We start from the raw sequence: 24,791 nt of genomic DNA, 5'->3' as shown, positions 1-24,791 counted from the left end.
GCTGGGTAAGCCTGATTTTAAGGCTGGTTTGTACTTCTGGAACAGCACAAAGCAGCCTTAACAGTGCCAAAGATATGGCTCTTTGTTTTTACTTTGTCCTTATTCAAGAAGAACCTCTTACTGAAGACCTTCGGTAGGGGCTGAGTGAAATCTGAGTAGGAACTTCAGGATTTGGTGCTGTAATATTGATCTTTTGCTGTTTGTGTTAATGTACAGAGGGGAAAAATAAATTATTTAAGGGATCAGCCTTGTAAGATGCTGAGCCGCTTTAGCTCCTGTTGAAGGCAGAAGGAGCGGAGGGCAACCAGCATCTTGCAGGAATAAGCTCAAAAGCTGGAAGGACCTAGCTTGGTAAAAGCTCCATTCCGGTTCACCGGTTGATTTAGCACATGTTTTGGCACATTTATTCACTCACAGAAAGGACCAAGCACCCATTTCTCTTGCAAATGACCTGCTTTTCCTATTTATTTTTATATATGGAAAAGCCACTCCTCCTTACTCCTTTGCAATAGTATTACATATTCATAATAACTGCAATCCTGAGCACTTGTATCAATGTTTTTAATCTTCAAAGCACTTAATGAGCACTAACTACTCTGATGCATCATAATGGGTAATGTGGCACCCTGTGTAGGCAGAGAGTCATGTAAGAGTGCTCCAATGCACTCATGCATGAAGGGCACAGGGAGTGTGGGCCTCTGCCTGCACCAGTCCCCACATCCTGCAGATCTAGGGGGATCTACATGGAGTGCCTGCTTCTCTGTATAATTTGCAAGCTGGTATTTCAGCACTGCTGGCATATTTGGCCCATTACTTTTTCTGCTAGTGGTCTGTTAGCCGTGCTGTCTGGTTCTTGACCCCTAGGAGGCTGTTGAAAGGCATAGAACCGAAGTTGATGTTATTCTGAGTGGATTTTCCATCTGGGTTACATAGGTGATATGGGTTGGTAGCTGTTCTTCAGTTCCAACCCCTTTCTAGCTGAGCATGACTGCAAGGTTTTCTGCAGAGTCTTAACGTCTTGCCCATGATACAAGACTCGTGGGGAAAACGGGAGCACACAGCATTGCCACTTCTTCCCTGCTTTGGTGAAGTCTTGGTCATAGCTATTCTTTCTGCTTCTTTGGCCATCCAAGCTGCAGAAGGGAGCATCTGTCATGGTAAATTTGGGGAAAAAAGGATTCTAAAGTATGATTTTACTGGAGGGTCAAATTTTCAAAGGGCCTCATCTTTGTCTCCATTTGTTTAAACAATGGACACTTAAACACATGGAAAGTAGCTCTTTTTTTCTTTCTCCTCTTTATCACTAATGCATCCAACTGCACATGTATAAACCTGTTTGCTCTTTACACTTATAAACAGTGTTATTGTGTGCATGTGAAATCTATCCTCTGAATGCAGAAGTGATAGTGTACAAAGCTGCATGTATTAGTGTTTCCATGTGCAAAGTAACACGTGACAAGTGAAGGTTATGTATTGAACATTTGACCCAGACTGCTTAGGTAACTTCAGGAGGCTTATACATATCACAATTTCATTAAAAGAAAACCCCAGACCCTATCACTGCAACCTCTGTTTCCTAGATAAACACTCTGTTCTCTGTGAATATTTGTAGTTGCTGCTGTTTGTGAGAAAAAGGAATGTAGTATATAGATCAATGCACATAGTTACTATTTTTTCTAAACAAACTAGTTTTAGCTTTGCTTTTAGTTTAGGGTAAAGTGTGTGGGGTTTTTTTTGGAGACGAGGGTTGTGTCGGTCCTAGTGGGAGGTAAGCATGGCCAGTCTGTCTGCACTGCCATTTTGTTGCTTATCCTATTTGTAGGGCTTGAGGAAAATGTGGCTTCATAAAATAAGGGAGTATGATGGTGTTGTCTCTGATCATGTGATCAGTGAGGCATCTGAGAGTCACAATAAAAGTCAGTGATCTGGCAAGAGTTAATCTTACTATACTTTTTTTTCTTTTCTTAAAACCTCACCTCCTGAAATCCATTGAATAGGTAAGAATCTCAGCTTTCAGTTAAAAAAAACCCAAATATTTCTAGCCCTCACAGTTGCAGAGAAAAGCTGCCTGAAAATGTGAACCCGACTGTGCTCTAATGGCTCAGTAACTGGGAGGCAAATAAGAATTTGAAGTTTATTATTTTAAAAATCTTGTGATTTTTGAAGCTGATCTTACTCTTTGGGGGGCCTATCTCCTGGTGCTTTTTGAATGCTTGGGGTTAGCAATCCTGTGAAGGGTTAATTTCTAAAAGGCAGTGTGCCCTGCCCTCTGGGTCATCCTGCAGGTGAAGAAGCCAATAGGAGTTTCTTTGGAGCATTTAAGCCTGGTAACACAATGTCTTGCTGCAGAGGTTGTGGGGATGGAGTGTCTGTGGGACCAGAAAAAATTGGAACCCTCCCTCTTGCTCATACAGTTCCAATTAAGCTCAATCAATTAACCTTTTGCTCTTAATAAAGTCATTTGTTATCTTTTCTTTCTAATGCACCCCCAACTCTTTTTGATGATTGTTCAGTCAAACACAGCAACCAGCTTTTGTGAAGGAAGAATGGGGTATGCCTATGCTGCAGCTGGGAACGAGCCCGTAGACTTGAGAGCTCATGCTCGAGCCTCAGCCAGAACATCCAGCCGGCCATCTTTAGCGTGCTAGTTGGAGCCGAGCTAGCAGGAGTCTGTCTCCCTGAGCTGGGAGGCTTGTTTCTAGTTGCAGGGCAGACATACCCCAAGTGTCTCCTTTGGTTGATTTCTGCCTGTCATCACATTATGCCCCTTCACGCTTCCAAAATTCTGATCGCCTACGACAAGTGTTTGCGGAGTCAATGTTTCTGTTTCCAACTGAAATGGAATATACACCCTAATCTGAAAGCAAAACCAAACCAAAATGGATTGGGGAACAAAACTTGGTCACCCAATTATTAGTGCTGAGTCAGACCATTTGACTCAAACAAAGATTTGAAAAGAGAGGTGAAATGCATGGCTGTCTTATTTACCCTGAGAATCAGTTGGGTATAGCGTGACCAGATGTCCTGATTTTATAGGGATAGTCCTGATTTTTGGGGCTTTTTCTTATATAGGCTCCTCTTACCCTCCACCCTCTGTCCTGATTTTTCACATTTGCTGTCTGGTCACCATAGTGGGGTAGAAGGAGGAGCTGAAGAAGCTTGAATAAATGTGTCGCTTCTTGAGAAGAATAAAGGGTCTGCAAGCTTATGGGTGTTGTATTAAATTGTATGTGTATTGCTGAGTGGTAGTGAAGGTGAGAGAGAGGCCTACATACAAAAGTTGTACCACTTTAACTGAACTGGTATTCACATGTGGCAGGGGAATAAGCTATATTGGTATAAGGCACCTTTGTATTGGTATGACTGTATTAACATTTGGGGTTGGATCAGTATAACTGAGTTTAAAAACCACTCCCCTAACTGACATAGTTATACCAGTATAGAAGTATATATACTTCTATATATACACAGTATAGAAGCAGTGGCAAGAGTCTGGAAGGAAGACTGGATACGTTCAGAATGGTGGAAGAGATTAGCTCAAACAGGCACAGAGCAGCTACAAAGGCCTGACTGGAATAGTTCAGAATGACCGGTGCGGGAAGAATAGATTTGCAGGGAGTGGTGAGGCTAAAAAGCCCTGACAATGCAGTCCTAACTTACAGGTTAATTTCAATGGGACATCTCCCTTCTTTACGAAAAATCAGGCCCATCAAATATAGTGGCCCATAGTGCATAAAGCAGAGGGGAAACTTCAGAGAGGTGAAGTTACCTCACTCTAGAGATGTTTAAGTCTGTTCTGTACTTCAGTATTTTACCTTTATAACTGTTGGTTGGGGTGCAATGTTTTTACTGAAATTGTTATTGGTACAAGCCCTAATGAAGACGCAGTTATCTGTATGAAGGCAATTTATATCAGTGTAGCGTACTCCACTTCCCAAACCAGAATAAACTATACCAATGTAAGCATTTTCAGTGTGGATGCAGTTATACCCATATAAAGTGTGTTTGTCTTCTGCTTTAACTATACCACTATAGTTAAAGTGGCAAAACTTTCTAGTGGAGACGAACCCTGAGTCTGAAAACCAGGGAAATCTTCCCCCAGTGAGATCTGTTTTGGCAGTGTAATAGTCTCCCAAGGGAAGTGGTGGAAACCAAACCACCTATGACATTTAAAACTAGGTTGGACAAAATGCAGGAAACCAGGCTAATAATTTGCTCTGACAGAGGAAGTTGCTAGATTAGCCAATGGGTCATTTCCACCTCTGCTTTCTATGATAACTGTGTGTGGAGGTGGAGTCGGGGGGGGGGGGGCGGGGGAGACAAAAGACTACTCAGATCTATAATACAGGGGCTTTAAGCCACGTTTGCTCCTCCCCGATGCTGGGCTGTCAGTACGCCAGGCTAGATCCCCAGCATATATTGGCTAAAAGCTGCCCTAATTACTGTGGCGGCTGATAGTGCCAAGCGGCCATTGTGGCAGTTGGGAATCACTGGGCACAGGGATGTTCCAGCAATGCCCCCTTTGCCCAGGTCAGCCCCTTAGCCTGGCTGTAGGGAGTGAGGAGCAGGTGTTAGGAGCTGCTATGTTGGTTGTAAGCTAATAGAGGGGATCTTTCCTTGGTCAGCTATCCTGGCTTTTGGGTTACTGGTACTGGTGGAGTGGTGCAAAGCAGCCCTGCTGCAAAGGAGGATTGGGCCCTGGCTGTTATTTCACATAGATTATTTTAAATCTATTTGTCTGCTACATTATTTAGATCTTATTTGAATAGTCTTTTATCAGGCATGCTAATCATGAGGGTGAGAGTTTAGACGAGATTAGCTAGGTTCAGCCTGGCTTTAACCCTCCTATGTTATCCTTTCTCTTGTCTCTCTCTCTCTCTTCAGGACTACCCCCACGTTGTGCTCTACATGTTGGCCTGGCAGGCTGAGGTGCATGGAGGTCCCTGGAATTAGACTGAATGAACTCTGAGTAGCTCATGCAGACCCAGAGTAGGGATGAAGGAGGAGAAGGTAGGGAAGGGCAGTGACTGTATGTGAGTAGTTCATCTGGTTCTACTGGGCCAATTCTGTGTGAGCCTGTGGGACAAAAGGTGCTGGACTTGCAAACTATAGAGGGACTTTGCCACTTGAGCTTGCCTTGTGGCAAACTCTTCTGTGAAGAGCTGCTATAGGAGAGACTTCATTTGGGCAACAACAGAAGAAGGTCTAGAATTACCTCATGCTAAATGGGCTAATGCCAGAATATGGAACCTAAGAGTCAGAGTAAACAGAACAAAAAAGCATTTGTTATTGTAAAGATAAGCTAAGAAAACCTGTTATTGCTTCAGCTTCTCCCCACCCCCGAGAAAGTTAATTATAAAAGTCTAATTATTCATAAAGGGCTGGTGTTATGGCATGCTTGGCAAAATCATCTGTCTCTCCTTCGAAAGGCATGTTCCAGATTTTGTGCCTCATTGTCACAAGCTTGTTATGATTTAATTATAAATTGATATTGATAGACGTTTCCTGTGACACTGTATTCACTAGACCTGAATCGTTGCTTTGTAAAACAGGACTGGAGCTTCTGGTTCATCATTTTTCAGCCCCAAATGAAAAGAATTTACAATGTTCAAGTCCAGGCCACTCTCCCTAATTGATCTGGCCCTTGAAAAGACTGAGATGGAGCACTAGTTCCACCTAGTGGTAAGAGGGTAGTAAGACAGCTTGCTGGAGCTGGGGAAATCGGAGCCACCTGAAAGCCACACAACAAAAGCACAAAGACATTTTGTGGAATGGTTACATTCTGCTCTAATAGGCAGTGGTAAAGTATTTTGGGCTTGTAGTCCATTTGTCAATTGACTTAGTTTAGTATTATTCTATACAACTTGAGAGCCCAAAAAGGGAATACAAATGTGACTGTGGCTAGCAAAATAAAGCTGTAAAAGAACAAAATGTTGTGCTCCTGAAAATAAAAAGGTCCAAAAACCAACAAAAGCTGGAAGAAATTAGTATATTTGAATGTGAGAAGACTAGGCAATTATAAAATGCCTCGAATCCAAGGTTCTCAAAGCATTTTACAAATGTGGGTATTTTCATTCTTAATTTGCTGGTGGGAAAAGTGGGACAGAGAGGGAGAGGCCCACAATTGTGATAAATAGCCTCTAATTCTGAGCACCTCTGTTGTTTGGTACTCAGTCTGAGACATGTGGGGCCTGGTTTTCAGAGATGGTAAGAACTGTCAACTCAAAATGGCACAAAGCAAATTTAGATTGTAAGCTCCTGGGAGCCCGGACTGTGTCTTTGTTCTGCTCCATGACTCCGGCCCCTCAGTGTTACGGTTATATCTATAATAAATAATAACGGGTCCAAAGTCTCTCTAGTTGGGCACCCAAAACTGAGGCACCTGCAATTAAGCAGACACTTGAAAATATTAAGCCTAAATGTCCCTCTGCCTGAGGCAGAGCTGGGAATAGAACTCGGGTCAAATCCTGTTCCCATTTAGTCAATGGCAAAAAGCCCATTAATTTCAAGGGAGACTGGTCCTGGCTTTGCTCTCTCCAAGTCTCCCACTCGAATATCCAGGTTATGCTGCCTCCTTTAAACAACCAGATGCTGCAGATGAGGGATAGGCTGCATGGAACAGCACATCTTCCAAAAGGGGATGGGAATTGTGGGGGGTCGGGGAGGCAGTTATGCACACAACCCTGGTTTCTATTAAGGGAAGTTCTGAGTTCAAAAGTGAAATTCTTGCTACAGGATCAGAATGAGAGCAACTGAGGTGATTCTTCAGTGAATGGAAATGACTGACACTTCTGGGCTGATTAAACAGCCAGGCATCACATGAGGTGTGTTTAAGTTATTTTAAGATGCTGTGGGTTGCCTCAGGTATTATGAAGCTCTGACACACATCCAAGTGGATCTGATTCCCCAGGGGTGTGATGATCTCACAATAGCCACACCCTCAGGATTGGCTGCCTGAATGCAATTATATAAAACGTCTTTTTATTAATAGGGAAAAGTGAATAATTTGTAGCTGAGGAACACACAGATCATTGTTCCTCCTCACCTGTGTGACTCAGCCAGATCAAGCTGTCTGTTCAGGATATCAACTAACATACCGTGTTGGGAAAGCTAAATAATACATGAAAGAGAGAGAACACACACACCTACACACACAATTGTTGGTGATGATCTCTGATTTTTCAGATATTTTAAGCTTGTTTCTTTTGTGAAATTATTGATCATTATTTTTTAATGAAATAATAAATTATTCTGTCCCTAGACTGCACCTTCCGTTTCAGTGTCTCAAAGTGCTTTACAAATATTAATGGACGAAGCCTCACAACATCCCAGCGTGGTAAGCAAGACTGATGGCTAACAAAATGTAACCAGTTATCATTGCAGAACATCTGAATACAACCTTACTGCCCAGATCCTGGAGCATGGCGTCTCCCAGCTCAAGCCACTGATAGTCACTGATGATCTCCCTGGGACAGGGAGGAGCCATCTTACACTCCGTATCCCCTTCTCCCCCCAAAGTGGCTACAGCGTGTTCTACAATTGCCATAATAACTCTGCTGCTATAGGTTCTGTGGCTTCTGCATGGGTCCAAAGATAGGTGGAATCCACATAGATGCATATTCACCAGTTTCACTTCCAACCTCTTCCTCCACTCTGCTGCATATCCAGACCCTTCCAGCATGGCAGGGAGCCTGCACGATGCACCATCTGGCAGCACACCCTCACCCCAAGGCAGCCTGCCTAACTCCTGTGCCTTTTTGCACAGCAGATCTGCACCAGATCTGCTGTGTCTGGCAAGCCCTCTGCCCACAGAAGAAGGCCAGGTTTCATCCCTAAAAGCAGTAACGTTTCTAGTCTCTTTTCCTCTTTGTTTTCAAGTTGACAGATCATTAACTTGTAAATTGTTTGGGATGAAATATTAATGAGTCAGGCTAATATCTGAATAAATATGAAACCCAGTTAGTAAAATGATTTCAGAGAATGCACTATCCCAATGCTGCTTAGGTAGTGGAAGCAGCTGCAGGAAAGCTAATAGCAGGGTTGAAACCAGACTTGCCAGCAATTTCATTCTTGGCCAGACAGTCAATTTTTTCATGCTTTTGTCTGGCTGTCTCTCTTTTTAGGGCTGCAGAAAGGAGAGCAGTTTGATTTTATTTAGTTATTATATGTACATTTTTCTGCTGAATTCAGCTCCGAATGGCATAATAATTTTCCAAGGATGCCTGAGTGACTGAATAATGAAGATGAATCAGGATTATTTTTTTTCTCAAATCTTCCTTTCCATGCAGCCCAAGCCCAAGAATCTGCTTTTAAAGTCCATACAAAATAAAAGAGCCATTTATTTGTCCCTTCTTATTTTTCTATACATACAGTGAAAAAGATTTTGTGTATGGCTTTTCTGTTACCCTCCAGAAAACAATCTGTGCCTGTGATACTCCAGGAAATGCACAAGAGCAGTGACTCTTTTTTAATAGGAACTCATTTAACTTACCTGCAAGTTGGTTTTCAGCTGAGGACACACTCTGTACTTCAGTTCACCTAGGATACTCCTCTTGACAAAGGTGAGGGGTCTAAAGCGTCTTTGGCTTGGCCAGAGCATTCATTAAAATACCACAAGTTGAGACAATGCTGGTTCCGAGGCGTGCACAGTGCATTACAGTGTGGGAGTAGTTGTGCCGAGTTTCCAGTAAAATGAAGTGATTTAGAAAAGTCTCTTCTTCAGCCTCGTGTATCCCAAAGAGCTTATTTTGTGTCTGGGTTTTTGATGAGGCTCACTATGTAAAGTGTGTGTGTGCCATTCCCACAGAAAATCTTGTGAATCATTTAACTCCTAACAAACACACAGGGCAGCTTTCAAAATGTCCCAAGACTGTTCTTTTGTGTCCAATAAAAGGAAAATGTTCTGCTTTGGGCTTTGAGCATTGTGCATATTGGGCCAAAGCTTCAACTGCTGTAAATCCGCATAGCTCCATGGAAGTGAGTGGAGCCAATTTACACCAGCTGAGGATCTGGTTCTAAATATCCCTGATACTCTTCCAGGCAGAGTTGGACATCACAGACAAAAGGTACAGAGCTGCAAAATAATCTCCACTGTAACAGGCTGCCATGGCATTGTGATGTCTGTGTCTTGTTGCCCACAGTTTCATCATGTATTCATGCAATGCTGTGATGTTAGCATTACAATTCAATGCCAGGCCAAATTATTTTGTGGCCCTCTGAGGCTCCCTCTGGACTACAGTTTTATTCTCTTCTCAGCCCTCCTCGGGGGCAGAGAAGAAAGGGGGTGATGCAATATGTAGCAAGTAGGCTGGCAGCATGAGTTTAGCTAACATCTATCCTCTACGTTGCTGGGCCAGATACGTAGCAGGTATAAGGTGGCTTAAACGGAGCTTAAGATCTAGCCCAACGTTTTTCCAAAATGAAGTAAACCCTTGAGACTGGATTTTATGGCTGAACATATTCACTGTTTGCTCTATCTTTTGTTATGTTCTAACCCACAGTTAACCTGACTGCCAGTTTGAATATGTATCAAATCTGCGTTGGGACAAAAAGAAAAGTAATTTGAACTTCACGCTTTAAAGCCTAATGGAATGATTTCCCCCCCTAACTTTATAACCATTGTAAATCATTCTTTTAAACACGCTAATGGAGGACCTGACCCAGTGTAAGTCAGCACAGCTTCAATGAGGTCAATGGAGCTATGCTGATCTACACAGCTGAGGTTCTCACTCAATGGGCCTGCCTCTCTTTCTGGGCAGGCAATAAGGTTTTATTTTTGACTTTGATGCTCTGAATTGTTTGGGATTTGACTACCTGAGGAACCACATCTCATCCGTTGTGACAAAGCAGTCTGGGTACAGGACATCTTCCTTGATTCATGCTGTACTCTGAATACAATCTCCGCCCCCAAATACATCCAAGTCCAAAAGAGTCCAGAGGAAGGATGGGAATCAGCAGATCTGGATTCTCTACCTCGCTCTGCAACAGACTTCCTGCATGTCCTTAGGCAAGTCGCACGCTCTGTCTGTGCCTCAGTTCCCCATGTGTAAAATGGGGATACTACTTCCCTATCTCACATGGATGATGTGAGGATAAAGTCCATTCATGTTTGTGAGTTTCTCAGATTCTAGTGACCTCCTATAAATAACTAGAGAGAGGGAGTCCAAAACTGTGTGTCGTCAGGGCACATTGCAAAGCTCATGTATTTTCTTGTGCATTTGCTGGAGGTGTTGGGTTGGAGTGGCAAGATGACAGAGTTTGCTATTGGGTGGGTTAATTTCTAGCTCATGGGCTGCATTTTTTAGCATAGGCTGATGAACTTATTTTGGATTTTTAGTGCTTTGAGAGTCACAGGGCGGGTCCTCAGCTGGTGGGGTATCATCGCCCCACTGAAGTCAGTGGTGTGATGAAAATATACACCTTCAGTTTCTCCATCAGTCCCTAAAGCTTTGTGTAACCCCTCTGGGGTTTAGAGAGCATGGCCCCTTTAAATCTTTTTCCGGGGGGGGAGTGCTGTTGGTAGGGTTGCCAACTTTCTAACTGTGCAAAACTAAACTCCCTTACCCCACCTCTGCCCTGCCTCTTCTCTGAGGCCACTCCAGCCCCCCTCTCAGTTGCTCCTTCTCCCCCACCCTCACTACTTTCATTGGGATGGGGCAGGGGGTTGGAGTGCAGGAGGGGGTGAGGGCTCCAGCTGGGAGTGCAGGCTCTGGGGTGGGGCCAGAAATGAGGGGTTAAGGGTGCAGGAGGGGGCTCTGGGATGGGGCAGGGGGTTGGGTGTAGGCTCTGGGGTGGGGCTAGGGATGAGGGGCTTGGGATGCAGGAGGGGGCTCAGGGCTGGGGTAGGGGGAGTACAGGAGGGGGTGTAGGGCATAAGCACCAACTCTGTGGGTGCTCCAGCCCCAGAGCACCCACAGGGAAAAATTGCCCCAACTCACCTCTGCCTCCTCCCCTGAGCGTGCCTTCCCTGCTTCTCCTCCCAGTGCTTGCTGCCACAAAACAGCTGTTTTGTGGCATAACAAGCTGTGGGAGGGAGGGGGAGGAGTGGGAACATGGCATGCTCAGGGGAGGAGGTGGGGACAAGGCAGGGCAGAGGGGGGAATTTGGGGAAGGAGTCCAATAGGGGCAGGAAGGGGGCGGAGTCAGGGTGGGGACTTTGGGGAAAGGGTTGGAATGGGGGTGCGGCGGGGTGGAGTCGGGGCAGTACCGGGAATGCAAGCGCCCACTGGTGCTAGGAGCAGTTGGCGCCCAAGGTGTAGGGTGAGGGCTCTGGGAGGGAGTTTGGGTGAGGGAGGGGGCTTAGGGGTGGGGTAGGGGGTTGGGGTGCAGAAGGGGGTTCAGGCTCCAATGGGGCAGTGCTTACCTCAGGCCGCTCCTGGTCAGTGGCGTAGTGAGGCTAAGGCAGGCTCCCTGCCCTGGCTCTACGCTGCTCCTGGAAGCAGACGGCATATCTGGCCCCTAGGCGGAGGCATGGCCAGGTGGCTCTGTGTGGTGTGTGCTATGCACCAGCAGGTGCCACCCCCACACCTCCCATTGGCTGTGGTTCCCGGCCAATGGGAGCTGCGGAGTCGGTGCTGGGGATGGGGACAGTGCGCACCTAGGGGCCACAGAGACATAACAGCCACTTCTGGGAGCCTGCCTTAGCCCCGCTGTACCACCGACTGGACTTTTAATGGCCTGGTCAGTAGTGCTGACCGGAGGTGCCATGGTCCCTTTTCAACTGCGTGTTCTGGTCAAAAACAAGATGCTTGGCAACCCTAGCTGTTGGGGGAAGAGGGCAGAGACAGAGGGAAGAGCAACAGGGTGTGTGCCTGGAGCTCAAGACAGAAGGGCTGCAGCAAGCAGGCCCTCACAGAGTGAAGGAGCCAAGAACCTTCCTGAAGTCTTGGAGGGACAGAGTGGCCAACTGGGGACACCCCAGGACAGGAGCCAGGAGGAACACCGGGCCAGAGAGCAATCGCCTGAGAAGGACAAATGGGAGCTGGAACCAGTATCACTGCTGCCCAGAGCTGCATGGGGCTGTGAGTCCTGGGACTGGTGACTTTGCATTGGAAACAAGGAGGGAGGCTGTACCTAGTTAACTGGGGAGGTGATCACTCTGTGTGGCTTTGCAGAGAGCAGCAGAAGAGGGCACCGGAGAGTTTGTTGGGGAAAGTTTACTCGTGCTGAAGACAACAAGGAGCACCCAAGACTCAGCACTGGACTGGAACTTTGCCTCTAGGGCTCCTGTACTCTGTGTGCAGACACTTTGCTCAGTGTCTGCCCTTTCAGACTGTGGTACCATTGGGCTGGTGAGGTCTTGTGTTGAATACAACCCTGTTTTGCCATTTCCCCCTATATTTTCTCCTGTTCATTTTTCTCCTCTCATTCCTCTGTAAATAAAAATTTCCCTTTCCTATATTAATTGTACTTTTCCTCTGTGTGTGTGTGTGTGTTCACACTGGGGGGTTTAGAACAGGTGCTCCTGGGGTGGAAGGGACTTGCCTGGCTGCATTCCTGCGCGTGCCTTCTCTTGGCCAGGGCAGCCTGCAGACTAGACTCCATCTTGGCCACAAGGGTGCTAAAGTTACACTTGGAACAGGTGGTTTTAAAGAGAGATGAATAAAGTTTTAAAAGTGTGAGTTCTATGGGAATTTGGCCTTCAGCTAAAGAGAGATTGTGTGTGCCTCTTCTGTGGTGAAAAATGTAGGACCTGATCCTTTTGCTCCACGTCCCCTTGAAGCCCATAGGACTTTCAATTGTGCCCAAGTGACTTAGGAGCACCAGTTCTAATTGGGACTTGTGCTCCTTAGTCACTTAAGCACTTCGGCCTGAGTCGACAATGCAGGACGCGGCCCTTTGAAACGTGCTTATTTACCAATCCACTTGCCAACAATAACAAAAAAAACCCCAAATCAAATCCTTTCAACCTGATCCGTAACTTCAATGACTGTGACATGATGTTAATCATCCACAGCATGGCTTTCAAATATAGGCCTTTTTCGGCTATGCCTCTCATTCAAATATCTAGTTCTTTTTCCAACACCAGGAAACACAATTTAACTGCAGTAGGCTGCCACTGCAGTGATTACTATAGCATTTAAATGTTATCTCCTTTTCACTTAATCTTTGTCTATTAAAAAGCAAGTACTAATGTTACATCCAGGCCTGCTATCTGGCATCAACACAGACCAATGTGCATTTGCTCTGAAGATTTACATGCAGAGAAGAAATTTGATATGTCAAGCTTTATATTTTCACGTTGGCAATTGAAACAAGGCATGAACATTTTATTACATGCTCAGTACGTGAGTCCATAAGCCAGTGATCTGCAGGCAGCTGTAGAAGAACTACTTAAGGCAGACACAATTCTGGGCCTGATTTGCCTCTTATTTACACTGGTTTTAGGCTGCTGTAACTCTGTTGATGTAGCTGGAATTACTCCTAATTTACTATGGAGTGAGGGGTGTGACACTTTCTCTGGGTGCCCAGGACTGTGAGTCACCATATTATACACCCGCTTGCAGTGAGAGGAAGTCTTTGTTGTGATAGCTGGGTGGGCGGTAGGCATAAGCAGACTAAGCAGTTGTTTAGGGCCCTGACCAGGTCAAGGAGGCCCCCTATTCACTCTGTGTGTATACATATTCCTGCTTAAGGCCTGCAGTGGGCTAGCACCACCTCTGCCTGATGCTACCAGCCCTTCAGCCACTCAAGCTTATGCCAGCCCTGAGTTTGCCTTGCAGGTTAACACTAGGTGCACCCCAGTCCTCAAGTTCCCCTACAGCACTGGGCATTCACAGAAATTATTGGGTAAGCTGTCCTTAAAGAGACAATACACGCACATGCTTGTTTGATTCAACTGAATATAAGCTCTAATATAACAACACAGCACTGTAATCTCATTATGTTGAAAACAAATATGTTTATTAAGAAAGGTTAAGATTTAAGAGCTAGTGAGCAAGGGTAAAAAGAACAGGTGACACAACAAAAGGTAAAACGTGCTTCTTACAGTCTAAACTTAACTTTAACAGGCAAAAGCCCTTCTCTAAAGAAGTGTATTTTACTTAGGTGCTCTTTACAGTGCTTTCAATCAAACCCTGGTTGAGATCCCATTTTCATAAATTTAATTGCACTGACCAGTTACTCTTTAAGTGCAGGATAAAATGGGGTCCTCTTGCTTTCCTCTTATACCCCAAAGTTCACTGTCTTTGCACCCCAGACAGGACATCCCTCTGTGGTTTAGTCTTCCCATGTTGACATCACTGTTTTCATGTGCAATGCAAATGTAGGTCCCATTGTGTTTGGCTTCCAAGCATAGGCGCTGACTCCAGGGTGCTCCAGGTCTGGAGTACCCACGGAAAAAAATTAGAGGATGCTCAGCACTCACTGGCAACCAGCTTCCTCCAACCCCCTCAACATCTCCCATCTGCCAGCGGCCCTGCCAATCAACTCCTCTCCTTCCCTCCCAGTGCCTCCCACCCTTCATGATCAGCTGTTCTGCGGCATGCAGGAGGCACTGGGAAGGAGGGGGATGAGCGAGGACATGATGCACTTGTGGGAGGGGTGGACCTGGGCAGGAAGAGGCGGGGCAGCAGTGGGGACTTGTGGGAAGGGGTCAGCAGGGGGCAGAGTGGGGGATTGAGAACCCCCAGGGCCCAGAGGAAGCCGGCGCCTCTGCTTCCATGGCTTAATTTAAATCAGAGACAGGTATAGGTGACTAGACATGCTTTGTTTGGAAGAAAAACCTGTTTGTCAACTCTGCCTGGTGACATAGTTTAAAACATATTTTTAGTAGGTACACATAACTCCTTACACACATCTTGCAATGTTTATGATGACCAGCGTGTCACTGGCTTACATTCGATACCTTACAAGACACTATTTATGGATAAATACTATGACAGCAATGTGTTGGGTGTAGTGAGTTTGTCAAGGCCTCTCAGGAGTTGCTGACACAGAGTAGTAGTGAACCCTTTGCAAGCTGGCACCAGTGGGCTTCTGTGTCACAAGAGGAAACTCAGGCCCTCTATTTTTACCTGCCATACATTTTTATAATGTATGGAGCCTTCTGTGTGAAGATTGAGATGAACTCTTTTGTTCTCAAAACATTAGTCTAAACTTGCATACTAAATATGCCCCGCTAGAGTGTGATAAGGATGAAGTGGCTTTTGAGAGTAATTTGCCAAATCACATTGTAAAAACAACTGTGAGTCTTGATAGTTATTTGTCGGTGAACACTCTGAAGGGGTAGGCTAATCAGCGACCCATACACATCAGCTGCAATCCTGATGCCAAAGGAGTCATTTAATATACCGAAGAAAAAGTCACAGAGTGTGTAAGTATGTATACATGCCTTTCACTTCAGCCCCTCTCTCTCTGATTAGGTAAATGTGGGCTCTATGATTCCACCAGGGTCTTGGAAGAACGTTTCATTTTTTATTAATCCAAATGATTAATGTAGTGATTTTTTTATGTCCAGCCTCAATTTTCATTCTTCCATTGCATTACGTTGTCTCATTATTATTTTTAGGTTCCCTTAATCATATTCCTTCCTTTAATGCTTGGGCCCTTCAGATCTTTGGAGCTGGTTGGTTACACCAAATCTTAATTTTCACACATTACTTTGAACATGTAAAGCACTGCATGTGGTAAGAATGATTCATGACATATTAATTATGTTCGCTTCATTCTTCTAGCTAAACTACACATACAGTTCATCCTTTTAGCCTTTAATCCCTGATCGTTTCCTTCAGGCTCTCAATCATCTTTGCTGTCCATACTTTTCTTCTACGGGGATGTCTCTGTCCACAACCGTATGAACTGTTTCAAATGTGGTCACACCATTCTGTATAAAGTCGGAATGATTAACTCGCTGGTCCATGATATTTTGATCTTTCTATATAGAAAAATCCAAGGTTATTTGGCTACCATATCAGATTGTGTAAAATCCTATTTGTTGTGCTATCTACTGCCATACCTACCTTTCTTGGCATTATTGTTTTTTAAGCATCTTACTTTCCCATTATATTCTGTGCTTTGGTTTTCCCACAAATATAAATGTTACATTTTCCTGTATTGAATCCCATTTGGTTAATTCCAGTCCAATTCTCAAAACCCTCTAAATTTATTTGCATTTTCACTTTGAGCTTCCTTTTTCCCTTTACCTCCTCTGCTCCCCCGCCCCTCCCCAGCTTGGTATCAACTGTGAATATAATTGTTACTCTTTTTTCATTTCTGCTTCCAGATAACTTCTGAAAGTGTTCAACTAAACAGGACTCTGGTAGGACCCTGCTAGACACTTCATTCAAACGTATCCTACAGAGATGATACAAGGATCTGTAGGAGGAGACAATACATTTGTATTCATTGTAACCAATGTTAATGGTGTAGAAAACACTGTGGTCTAACTTGGACAGACTATTAAATACAGCTATGCTATGCTAAGAGACATATGAGAAATGGAAAGAGTCATGGACAATTTGCATTGACAACAGGATTTATTTCATGCTAAAATCTATTTACAAATTATTGGGTAATAGGCCTTAGGTACTGGAAAATTGTGGAGACTCTCTTGCCATTACCCATTTATTGGTGTTAGGCTAGAAAATATTTTGTCAAATTGTCATCTTTGTTAGGTTGTTAGGTACATTTACAAGAAGAAAGGGAGTGAAAAATTGAATGTGGTTTTTGAGTTTATTTCTCCTTTGCTTTTCCAAACATCTTCCACAGGCATATTTTCCACTGCTTTAAAATAATAAGGATAATAAAAGGAATAACAAGGACAATAGTTAGGATAATAAAATATATTAAACAAAATAAAGCACTGCCTACATGCTGTCTTCACCTCCACGTTCAAATGTACTGCTGAGACTGAGAGTCGCAGTGAGTGCAGATCATTTGGCAATGAAATCCATCCAGAAAAACTTTGTCTCTGCAAGCGCTGCAGCTCTGGGCCTTACGTGCCTTCTCTGTGTGGGTCTGTCTCCCTCCAGGCTGCTTCAGACAAATTCCCTTATTTTGCTCCTTTGCTTTGTTCCTTGATTCTTCTCTTATGTTGTCCCTTGTTTTGGGCCTGATACAGAGCCCTTTAAAGCCTATGGAAATACTCCCACTGCCTTCCATAGGTTTTGGATCAGACCCTTTCATGAGAAAGATCTGGCAAGTATGCTGTGGGGAGCTACATAATGGCTGATGCATGTTCTCTTCAAGCTTAATGCACTGACATGGAGCATTGCAGGCATAAAGTAAAAAGTGTTGGGTTATGTCCATTTTGTATGTTTTGTATAATTTCAGGATCCCATATTGATGATCAAAATGGAGTTTGTGCCCATGTGATCCAGCTGATCACAGTTTCCCCGCCTTTTATTTCTCCTCAGAAGTGGTAAACAACTTCTGAATAGAACTGGTTTTTACCGCCTTTTCCCAGAAGGGGTCTTCTCCTCCTCCTATGGGGTTTCCCAGGCCAGATTATATAAGTCTGCCCCGAGCACTACTCAGCTGCTGTCCATGACAGTAAGGGTCAGACTTGCACTCACCTACCCATCCTACCAGTAGAGGGGGGCTAGGGTTTTCCTTCCACATCTCTGCTTCTACTTTGTCATCACCTGCAAGGAGAAGAGAAAGACAGACAGCCACATTCCACTTACCATCATCCACCTTCAGCTGCTGTCCCCCAATGTACCATCTACTCTTCTACAGAACCAGAGGAACATCAAGGGACTCCCTGGAGCTCCTCTCTAATGGCTTTCAACTAGCCGGAGGATTGAGGTCCCAGGCAACAATCGACACTTGATCTATAGAAGGAGGTTTCTGTTAAGGGGTTTACTTACCTGTTTATAGGGTTTATTTTGGAAAAATTATGTATTGCATAATTTTACTGTTTACCCCCTCCTTTTCTTTGGTCCATTCATTATACACCAATCCCTCAATACACTCCATTTGTTTTTCACCTTATCACGACTAACTCCTCATTATTCAAGGTGGGAGGGACCCTGTATGGGAAGATCAAACCTACTAGATGACAGATGCTGGATAGGGAGGGTCAACTCTAAGGAAAGAGGAAGCATAGGAATCTCTTGCCTTATCCCACATATATTTCTTTGCCTTTCTGTCCTGTCCTCTAACAAAAGTGCTGAGTGGGACAGGGAGGGCAAAGGAACCTGACCCTGCATGAAGGAGAGTGCAGCTGAATGAGCCTTGGGCATAGTCTTGCCTAGTGGTGGGAGGCTCAAAGGGGAACACTAAGCTAAATGCCCCATCAGCACTCACACTTTAACCCCCGTCTCTTCAAACATACCTACCATGAGTGAGCAAGCAGGGATATTGAGATTTAATACCACTTAGTGCAAAGGATCAAATCTAGGGCTTGTCTTTACTTGCACCCACACATAGTCTCTGCTGGAACGTGTGCAGTAGTGCACTGACACTGGGGCAGGAGGGAGGGATAGCTCAGTGGTTTGAACATTCACCTGCTAAACCCAGGGTTGTGAGTTCAATCCTTGAGGGGGCCATTTAGGGATCTGGGGCAAAAATTGGGGATTGGTCCTGCTTTAAGCAGGGGGTTGGACTAGATGACCTCCTGAGGTCCCTTCCAACCCTGATATTCTATGATTCTATGACACTGGACTGCACACTGTGTGGACTTGACCTTGCACAGAAAAATTGGGTATTTGCAGGGCTAGCAAAAATTGTGCTTCCCAAATAAAAGTGAGAGCAAGCAGGGAAAGAAAGGCATCCCCAAAGCAGGAAGAGAGAACAGTGGTACAGATTCAAGTGAACCGTGAAAAATTAGAACGCTGTCCCATTAGCAACAAGAGACAAATTAAAAGCTGAACTCTATTGGATAGTAAAATGAAACATTATTGAGTGAATTCAGAGTGAGTGGGCAAAGACTATGGCCACTGTTATAAGACCCCATAATTTTATATAGATCCAAAAGATTTGAATAAGGCTGTTAAATGTGAGGATTAGCCCATGAAGACAGAGGAGGTGGTCACAGTGAGACTTTTAGATGATATTAACATCAAATAAAGTTGTAACGTTTTGCAGCTCTTCAAAGAAGGTGAAGGTGATACAGAAAGAGAATGGGGAAAGAAGCCAGCGAGATGGATCTCCGCACTAGGCGTGCTTACGGAATGGCCAGTTTCTGAGTGTGGCAGTGCTGAGGCTATAGGGCCGCCTCCTTTCTCACAATCTCCCAGGTCAGAGCAGCTCATTTAAGAGAATAACCATAAGCTCAACGGTGGGTTCAGGAGCAAACGTGAGAAATCTGACCACTCTGAAGAGCATGAAACTTTGATGAAAGAAAAGTTAGCTTATGGGCTGGATCCAAACTGGAGTTTCCCAGCAAAGTTTCTGGTCCCATTCTGGTTTTAAAAAAGTTCAACTGGAGATCTTTCAGACTGCTTTTGTGGAAGGCAGGAAGAAGGAACTTCCTTTCCTTAGGCTCAGGGCTCACCTGGTCTGAGCCCCAGAGTGTAATGAAAGCTGTAGAAATAGCACTGAGATAGCTGATAATGTAGAAGAGGATGATCAATCCAGCTAAAAAAAACCTTAATTGTGAATTAGCCTCATAGGGGGAACCTTAGGGAATGTGGAAAGCTAGGGAAAGAAAGTCAAACAAATGAAGAAAAGGAGAAGGAAAAGCGTTACGTCTAAAGACAAAGAGAGGGACGAAAAGTGCAAGGATAAATCCAAAGAGAATTAAAAAGAATTAAGTTCCAGAGAAGAAAGAAGCGCAATTCTCCACGAGAGGACCAATTAAACAGGGGGCAGTATAGTCCGTCCAGTAGGCTCCTACATTCAACAAGTCTAATCTCTAGTTAAAACTGATCTAGTCCTCCTAGTTAAAGTTTATCATTAGACCATTTGGGGCTTTTCAGTATTCATCTATATGAGAAGCCGAGATTATTAAAAGCCCCCCCTCACTCCCTGCTCTGTCTTATTGACTTCATTTACCTAGATGCTATTTTTCTATGCATTCTTTAAGGGACATTTTTATACGTGGTCAATAGGGCAACATTTTCATGGCATGTGTATGTGCTGGGGAGGAAGAGGAGGAGAAAGTGCAGCTTTTCCCAAACTGGGGGTCATGACCTGCCAGTTTAGAGGGTCATGGCTGAGGATTTTAAAAAAGTTTTAATTTCCTTTCTTTCCAGGGCTGATGTATCAAAGAAAATGCAATAATCCTGCAAGCTACTGGCTACTCCCCCTCTCCCATCTTCATCCAGGAGTTATTTTGTACTCAGTGCAGAAATGGAAACTGCTTGTGTAGAGTGGGATGGGGAGGGGACATTCCTACTGATGACACGGTTTCCAGGATAAAATGACAGGCAGTTCATTCTTGTCATGGATTCACTGGCTGCTGCTGTCTCCGTCCCCAGCAGCTAAATAGTGGTACGTTTAAAAAATTCATCTACTGCTTACAACACAGACATCAGCTATCTCATGCAGATGTGCAACCTGTGGAACAGCACTCATCATGACCTTCTGCTCCAAAACCAAACAACTCTGCTACCTGAGCTAATGGAGAATGTCTGATAGCTTATGGTAGTAATTGTAGAAGGGGTATATGCTCTATGGGCCACTCATTTGCTCAAGGGAGACAGTCTCTCTCACGCACATGAGCAGCTTTGACCCATAGGGGGGTAGCAGTGACACACATGTTCTAGTAATTACATTACATAAGCGACTGAACATTGTTCCAGAAAGTCATGAGTTTTTGAATAAAGTGTCGCTATGTAGAATCTCTGAAATGAGGGCAACTCAGGTGAAGATTTTGGAGGTTGAACACCGGTAATGTTTTTGAAGCTGCCTAATCTGTTTTTATTGCCTTATACCTGGCACCCTGGAGAAGTCCATCACAGAGATTAGAGCTTAGAAAAAGTATACTGCTGTTTGCTCTTTTTAAAAATAATAACGTAAGGAAAAATGCTCCCTTCAGAAACATGCATGCACCTTCCAGGAAAGCCAGTGAGGTTGTGTATGTGTATCGGTGGGAAAGGATTTAGACATGAGTACTATGGCTAAGATTTCCCATTTCCCAAATACAGTCTATCCCACTTAATATCAATTTGCCCAAGAGACAACCACACTGTTTTCCATTCACCAAACCATTTTGCACCAATTCAGTACCTGCCTGTTTAATATCGATTTATTTTAACACTATCTTGTTTAATACCAATTGAAAACCACTGATTACCTGATCCAAACAGCTCATTGTGTCAATTGTTGCCCCACAGCACAAACATTCTCCCCTCCCCCCACCAATTAACTACACTATAGAAAACAACTGTGTAGAACAATGATATGGACTGACTGGGATGATGATTTCACTTTTTTGTTTTATGGATCCAATCTGATGCACACTGGAGTCAGTGGGAGTTCTTTCACTGTCTTAGGTAAATATTGGCTCAGGAATTATTGCTCTCAGGTGAGTTCACCCAAAACAGGTGGGGAGAGGATGACAACCACACCTGCTATAAGTTTTATCCCAGTGGTTAGGGTAGTCACCTGGGATGTGAGAGACCCGCCCCAGTTCAAGTCCCCCTCCACTTGAGGGGAAGAAGGCATTTGAAAAAGGATCTGCGATCTCTCAGGTGAGTGCCTTAACCACTAGGGTCTGGAATATTCTGACGTGAGGCTCCCTCAGTCTCTCCTTTTGACTTTGTTTCACTTTAATTAAATAATTGAATCAGTGATTATGCAGCTGAAAGAGCTACTGAAAGAGTTAGAATGACTTACGTGCCTCCCCCTGTGAGAAGGGCATGGCTTAGCACAAGCACATAGACCTCTGGTTATTGGCTAGCTTAGGCAGCTCCCTGACTTTGCAAATCGCAAGCTCAGGAGCCTACCTCTCCCCATTCGTTGTATAGAAGCTGAAGTGCCTCACTCGGCTTTGTGGATCGCAGTGTTGTTCCTGTGATTTTTCTAGGCACCTAAAAGTTAGGTGCTGCGACACGATGCATAAGTCCCTTCATGGATCTGGGCCTTAGTTATTTCAGCTGTAGTTTGAGAACTACACTAGGACCGCTGACAGGGCTGGGCAAATGAGGCAATTGCCCAGGGACCCGGGTGATTTAAAAGGGCCTGGGGACCCCCAGCCACCGCCGGCAGCACAGCGGGGCTAAGGCAGACTTCCTGCCTGCCCTCACCCCATGCTGCTCCCAGAAGTGGCTGGCATGCCCCTGTGGCCCCTGGGGAGAGGGTCTCTGCGCACTGCCCCCGCCCCAAGCACTGACTGTGCAGCTCTCATTGGCTGGGAGTTGTGGCCAATGGGAGCTGCAGGGGCGGTGCCTGCGGGCAGAGATGTGCGGAGACCCCTGGACTCCCCTGCCTAGGAGCTGCTGCCAGAGAGATGTTCTGGTAGCTTTTGGGAGCTGCCCGAGGTAAGCGCCAACTTGTTGACCCCCTCCTGCACCCCAGCCTCCTGCCCCAGCCCAGAGCCCACACCCAAACTCCCTCCTAGAGCCTGCACCCCACACTCCCTCACACATCCAAACTCCCTCCCAGAGCCCACACCACACACCCAAATTCCATCTCAGAGCCCACACCCCTTCCTGCATCCAAACTCCCTCCCAGAGCCTGTACCCCACACCCCTCCTGCTCCCCAGCCCCCGCCCCAGCCTCGTGAAAGTGAGTGAGGGTGGGGGAGAGCGAGCGATGGAGGGAGGGGGAATGGAGTGAGCTGGGGCGGGGCCTCCAAGAAGGGGCAGTACAGGGGTATGGCCTCATGGAAGGGGCGGGGCAGGGGGCAGGGGCAGGGATTTTGGGTTTGTGCGATTAGACAGTTGGCAACCCTACTGTGCGGGCATGAGGAAGCCCTGGCCGTGCCGGAAGAGCGCACCCAGCAGCGCAGCTGGCAGCTTGCTGGGCACCAGCCAGTGCAGGCACAGCACTGCCCAAATGTCAGGCAGGCTGCATCCACGTGGGTGCAGCTTGTGCGTGCGTAGCGGCCCATTGACTGTTCTGCCCTGGGGCCCGGAATTGCTGTCGGCGGGCCTGCACGTCACCCACTAGAAAATCCCAGCTAATGCCAAAAACTGTGGCAGATAGAACTGACATTTCCCAATCTTGACTAACTGTGGCCCTGTGTGTACAAGAATGCTGCACTGTTTAGCCTAACTCAGTTATTAATTTATATTTACTTAAGTCCTTTGCCTGGACTCCTTTATTTTGGTTTAAGGGTGGTGTAGTTTGTTTTAGCTTCATTTGATGCCTAACTGATTTAAGCTAAACTGAAACAATGCTGATTTCATCTGAAATATGGGCATCTGCATAGTCTTTTGCACTGGTTTAACTAAATCAATCTAAAATCTCATCTTAAGTTTAAACCAGTGCAACTTTCTCATGTAGATGTAATAGATGCATACACAGCTATCAATGATGCTGCTCCAGAAGTGCTTTTCTCCCTTTTGTTTTGTTAGGTTTAAAAATTAATACAAATATGCCCTAATTTAAAAAAAACCCAAAAATAAAATAAAACTGAAGGCTTCAGAACATAATGGAATGTAAAACATCCAATGATGGTGTTTAACATTAATTGTTTTTATTTCTTTAAATAAAAAATGATGATGGAAAAATACAACACATTGTCAAAAATTTGAATAGAAACTGCACAAAATTGTGATCTGGGGTGTTTTTGTTGGGTGGTGGTGTCTCAGAAATTTCTTTTGGCTCTTAAGTGGTTCTCAGCAGGAAAAAGTTTGAGAGACACTGAACCTTATTAGTTTGTTATTGGTTTCTCCTATCATGTCTCATGGGTAATACCAAGAATACAATATGGCTCTACTCCCCTTTGTCAAACAATTATACTTATGTTTAAAGTTGTGTAGAATAATAGGTCTCTAAGCACTCTAATTTGCATATTCCCCTGTTGTATTACATAATATGCACAAAAAACCACATTTTAAAAAAAATAAAATTATTCTTTTGGGTTCTGATCATTTCTGGATGATTCTATTAGCTGTTAATCGGTGTTCACAGTGGTGTGTTGTAATAGGAAGTCAGGTTGGAGTTAATGGTTTCCATAAGGTAGAACAGTTTTAGAAACAGTCATCTTGTTTAGCTCAGTCATACAATCAGGGCTCTGTCTTTTAGAACTTAGCTTGGTATATTGAAGAGGCAGGACCATGCTTTCTGCTGGTAGTTTTATTACTTTTTTTCCTCTACTGCTCAGTTAATTGAATAGTTATGGCTATCTGGGACTGTGCAAACAGAGATTTAACTAGATTTAAGATTCTTAATATTGGTTAATTTGCTTGTCTCAAGACAGCTCTGTAAATGGCTTCTTCTAAGCAATAGTTTTAAATATTTTCTTCACTTTCATAGGCTGTAGTTAAGATTGCTTACTTAACCAACTATAAATTGGCTGGTTATTTATTAATAACCAGCAAATCCACCTGCCCTGAAACAAAGTTATTTTTCTCCTCTGTAAACATTCTTCGTTATCTATAGCTATACTAAAAAATGGATTCACACTAATTTTGGGAAACTTTGGTCTTAGCTTATCAAAAGGAAATCACACCTCAGAGGTGTTCACTCTCAGGGTTCTAATCTTTACTAAAAGCTCTCCACAGAAAGGCATTACAGAAGAGTTTGTAACCAGTGCGTTTGGTCATTTGTGTTGGTCGATATTTTCTTTTTCTGTCCTTAATGATAAAATAACTATAACTAATAATTGTGACTATTTTGCTTAGTCTTGATCATGGTGTCCCCTAAGATATGTAAATGGACTGAATGGCAGTAAAATAAACTGTTAGGAAAAGCTGGCCAACCATTTCTTGTTTCTCTAAACTAAATTTTTTTGGTAATTT

Source organism: Lepidochelys kempii, chromosome 2 (genome assembly GCF_965140265.1).
Source record: "Lepidochelys kempii isolate rLepKem1 chromosome 2, rLepKem1.hap2, whole genome shotgun sequence".
NCBI lineage: Eukaryota > Metazoa > Chordata > Testudines > Cheloniidae > Lepidochelys > Lepidochelys kempii.
This window is presented reverse-complemented; position numbering follows the sequence as displayed.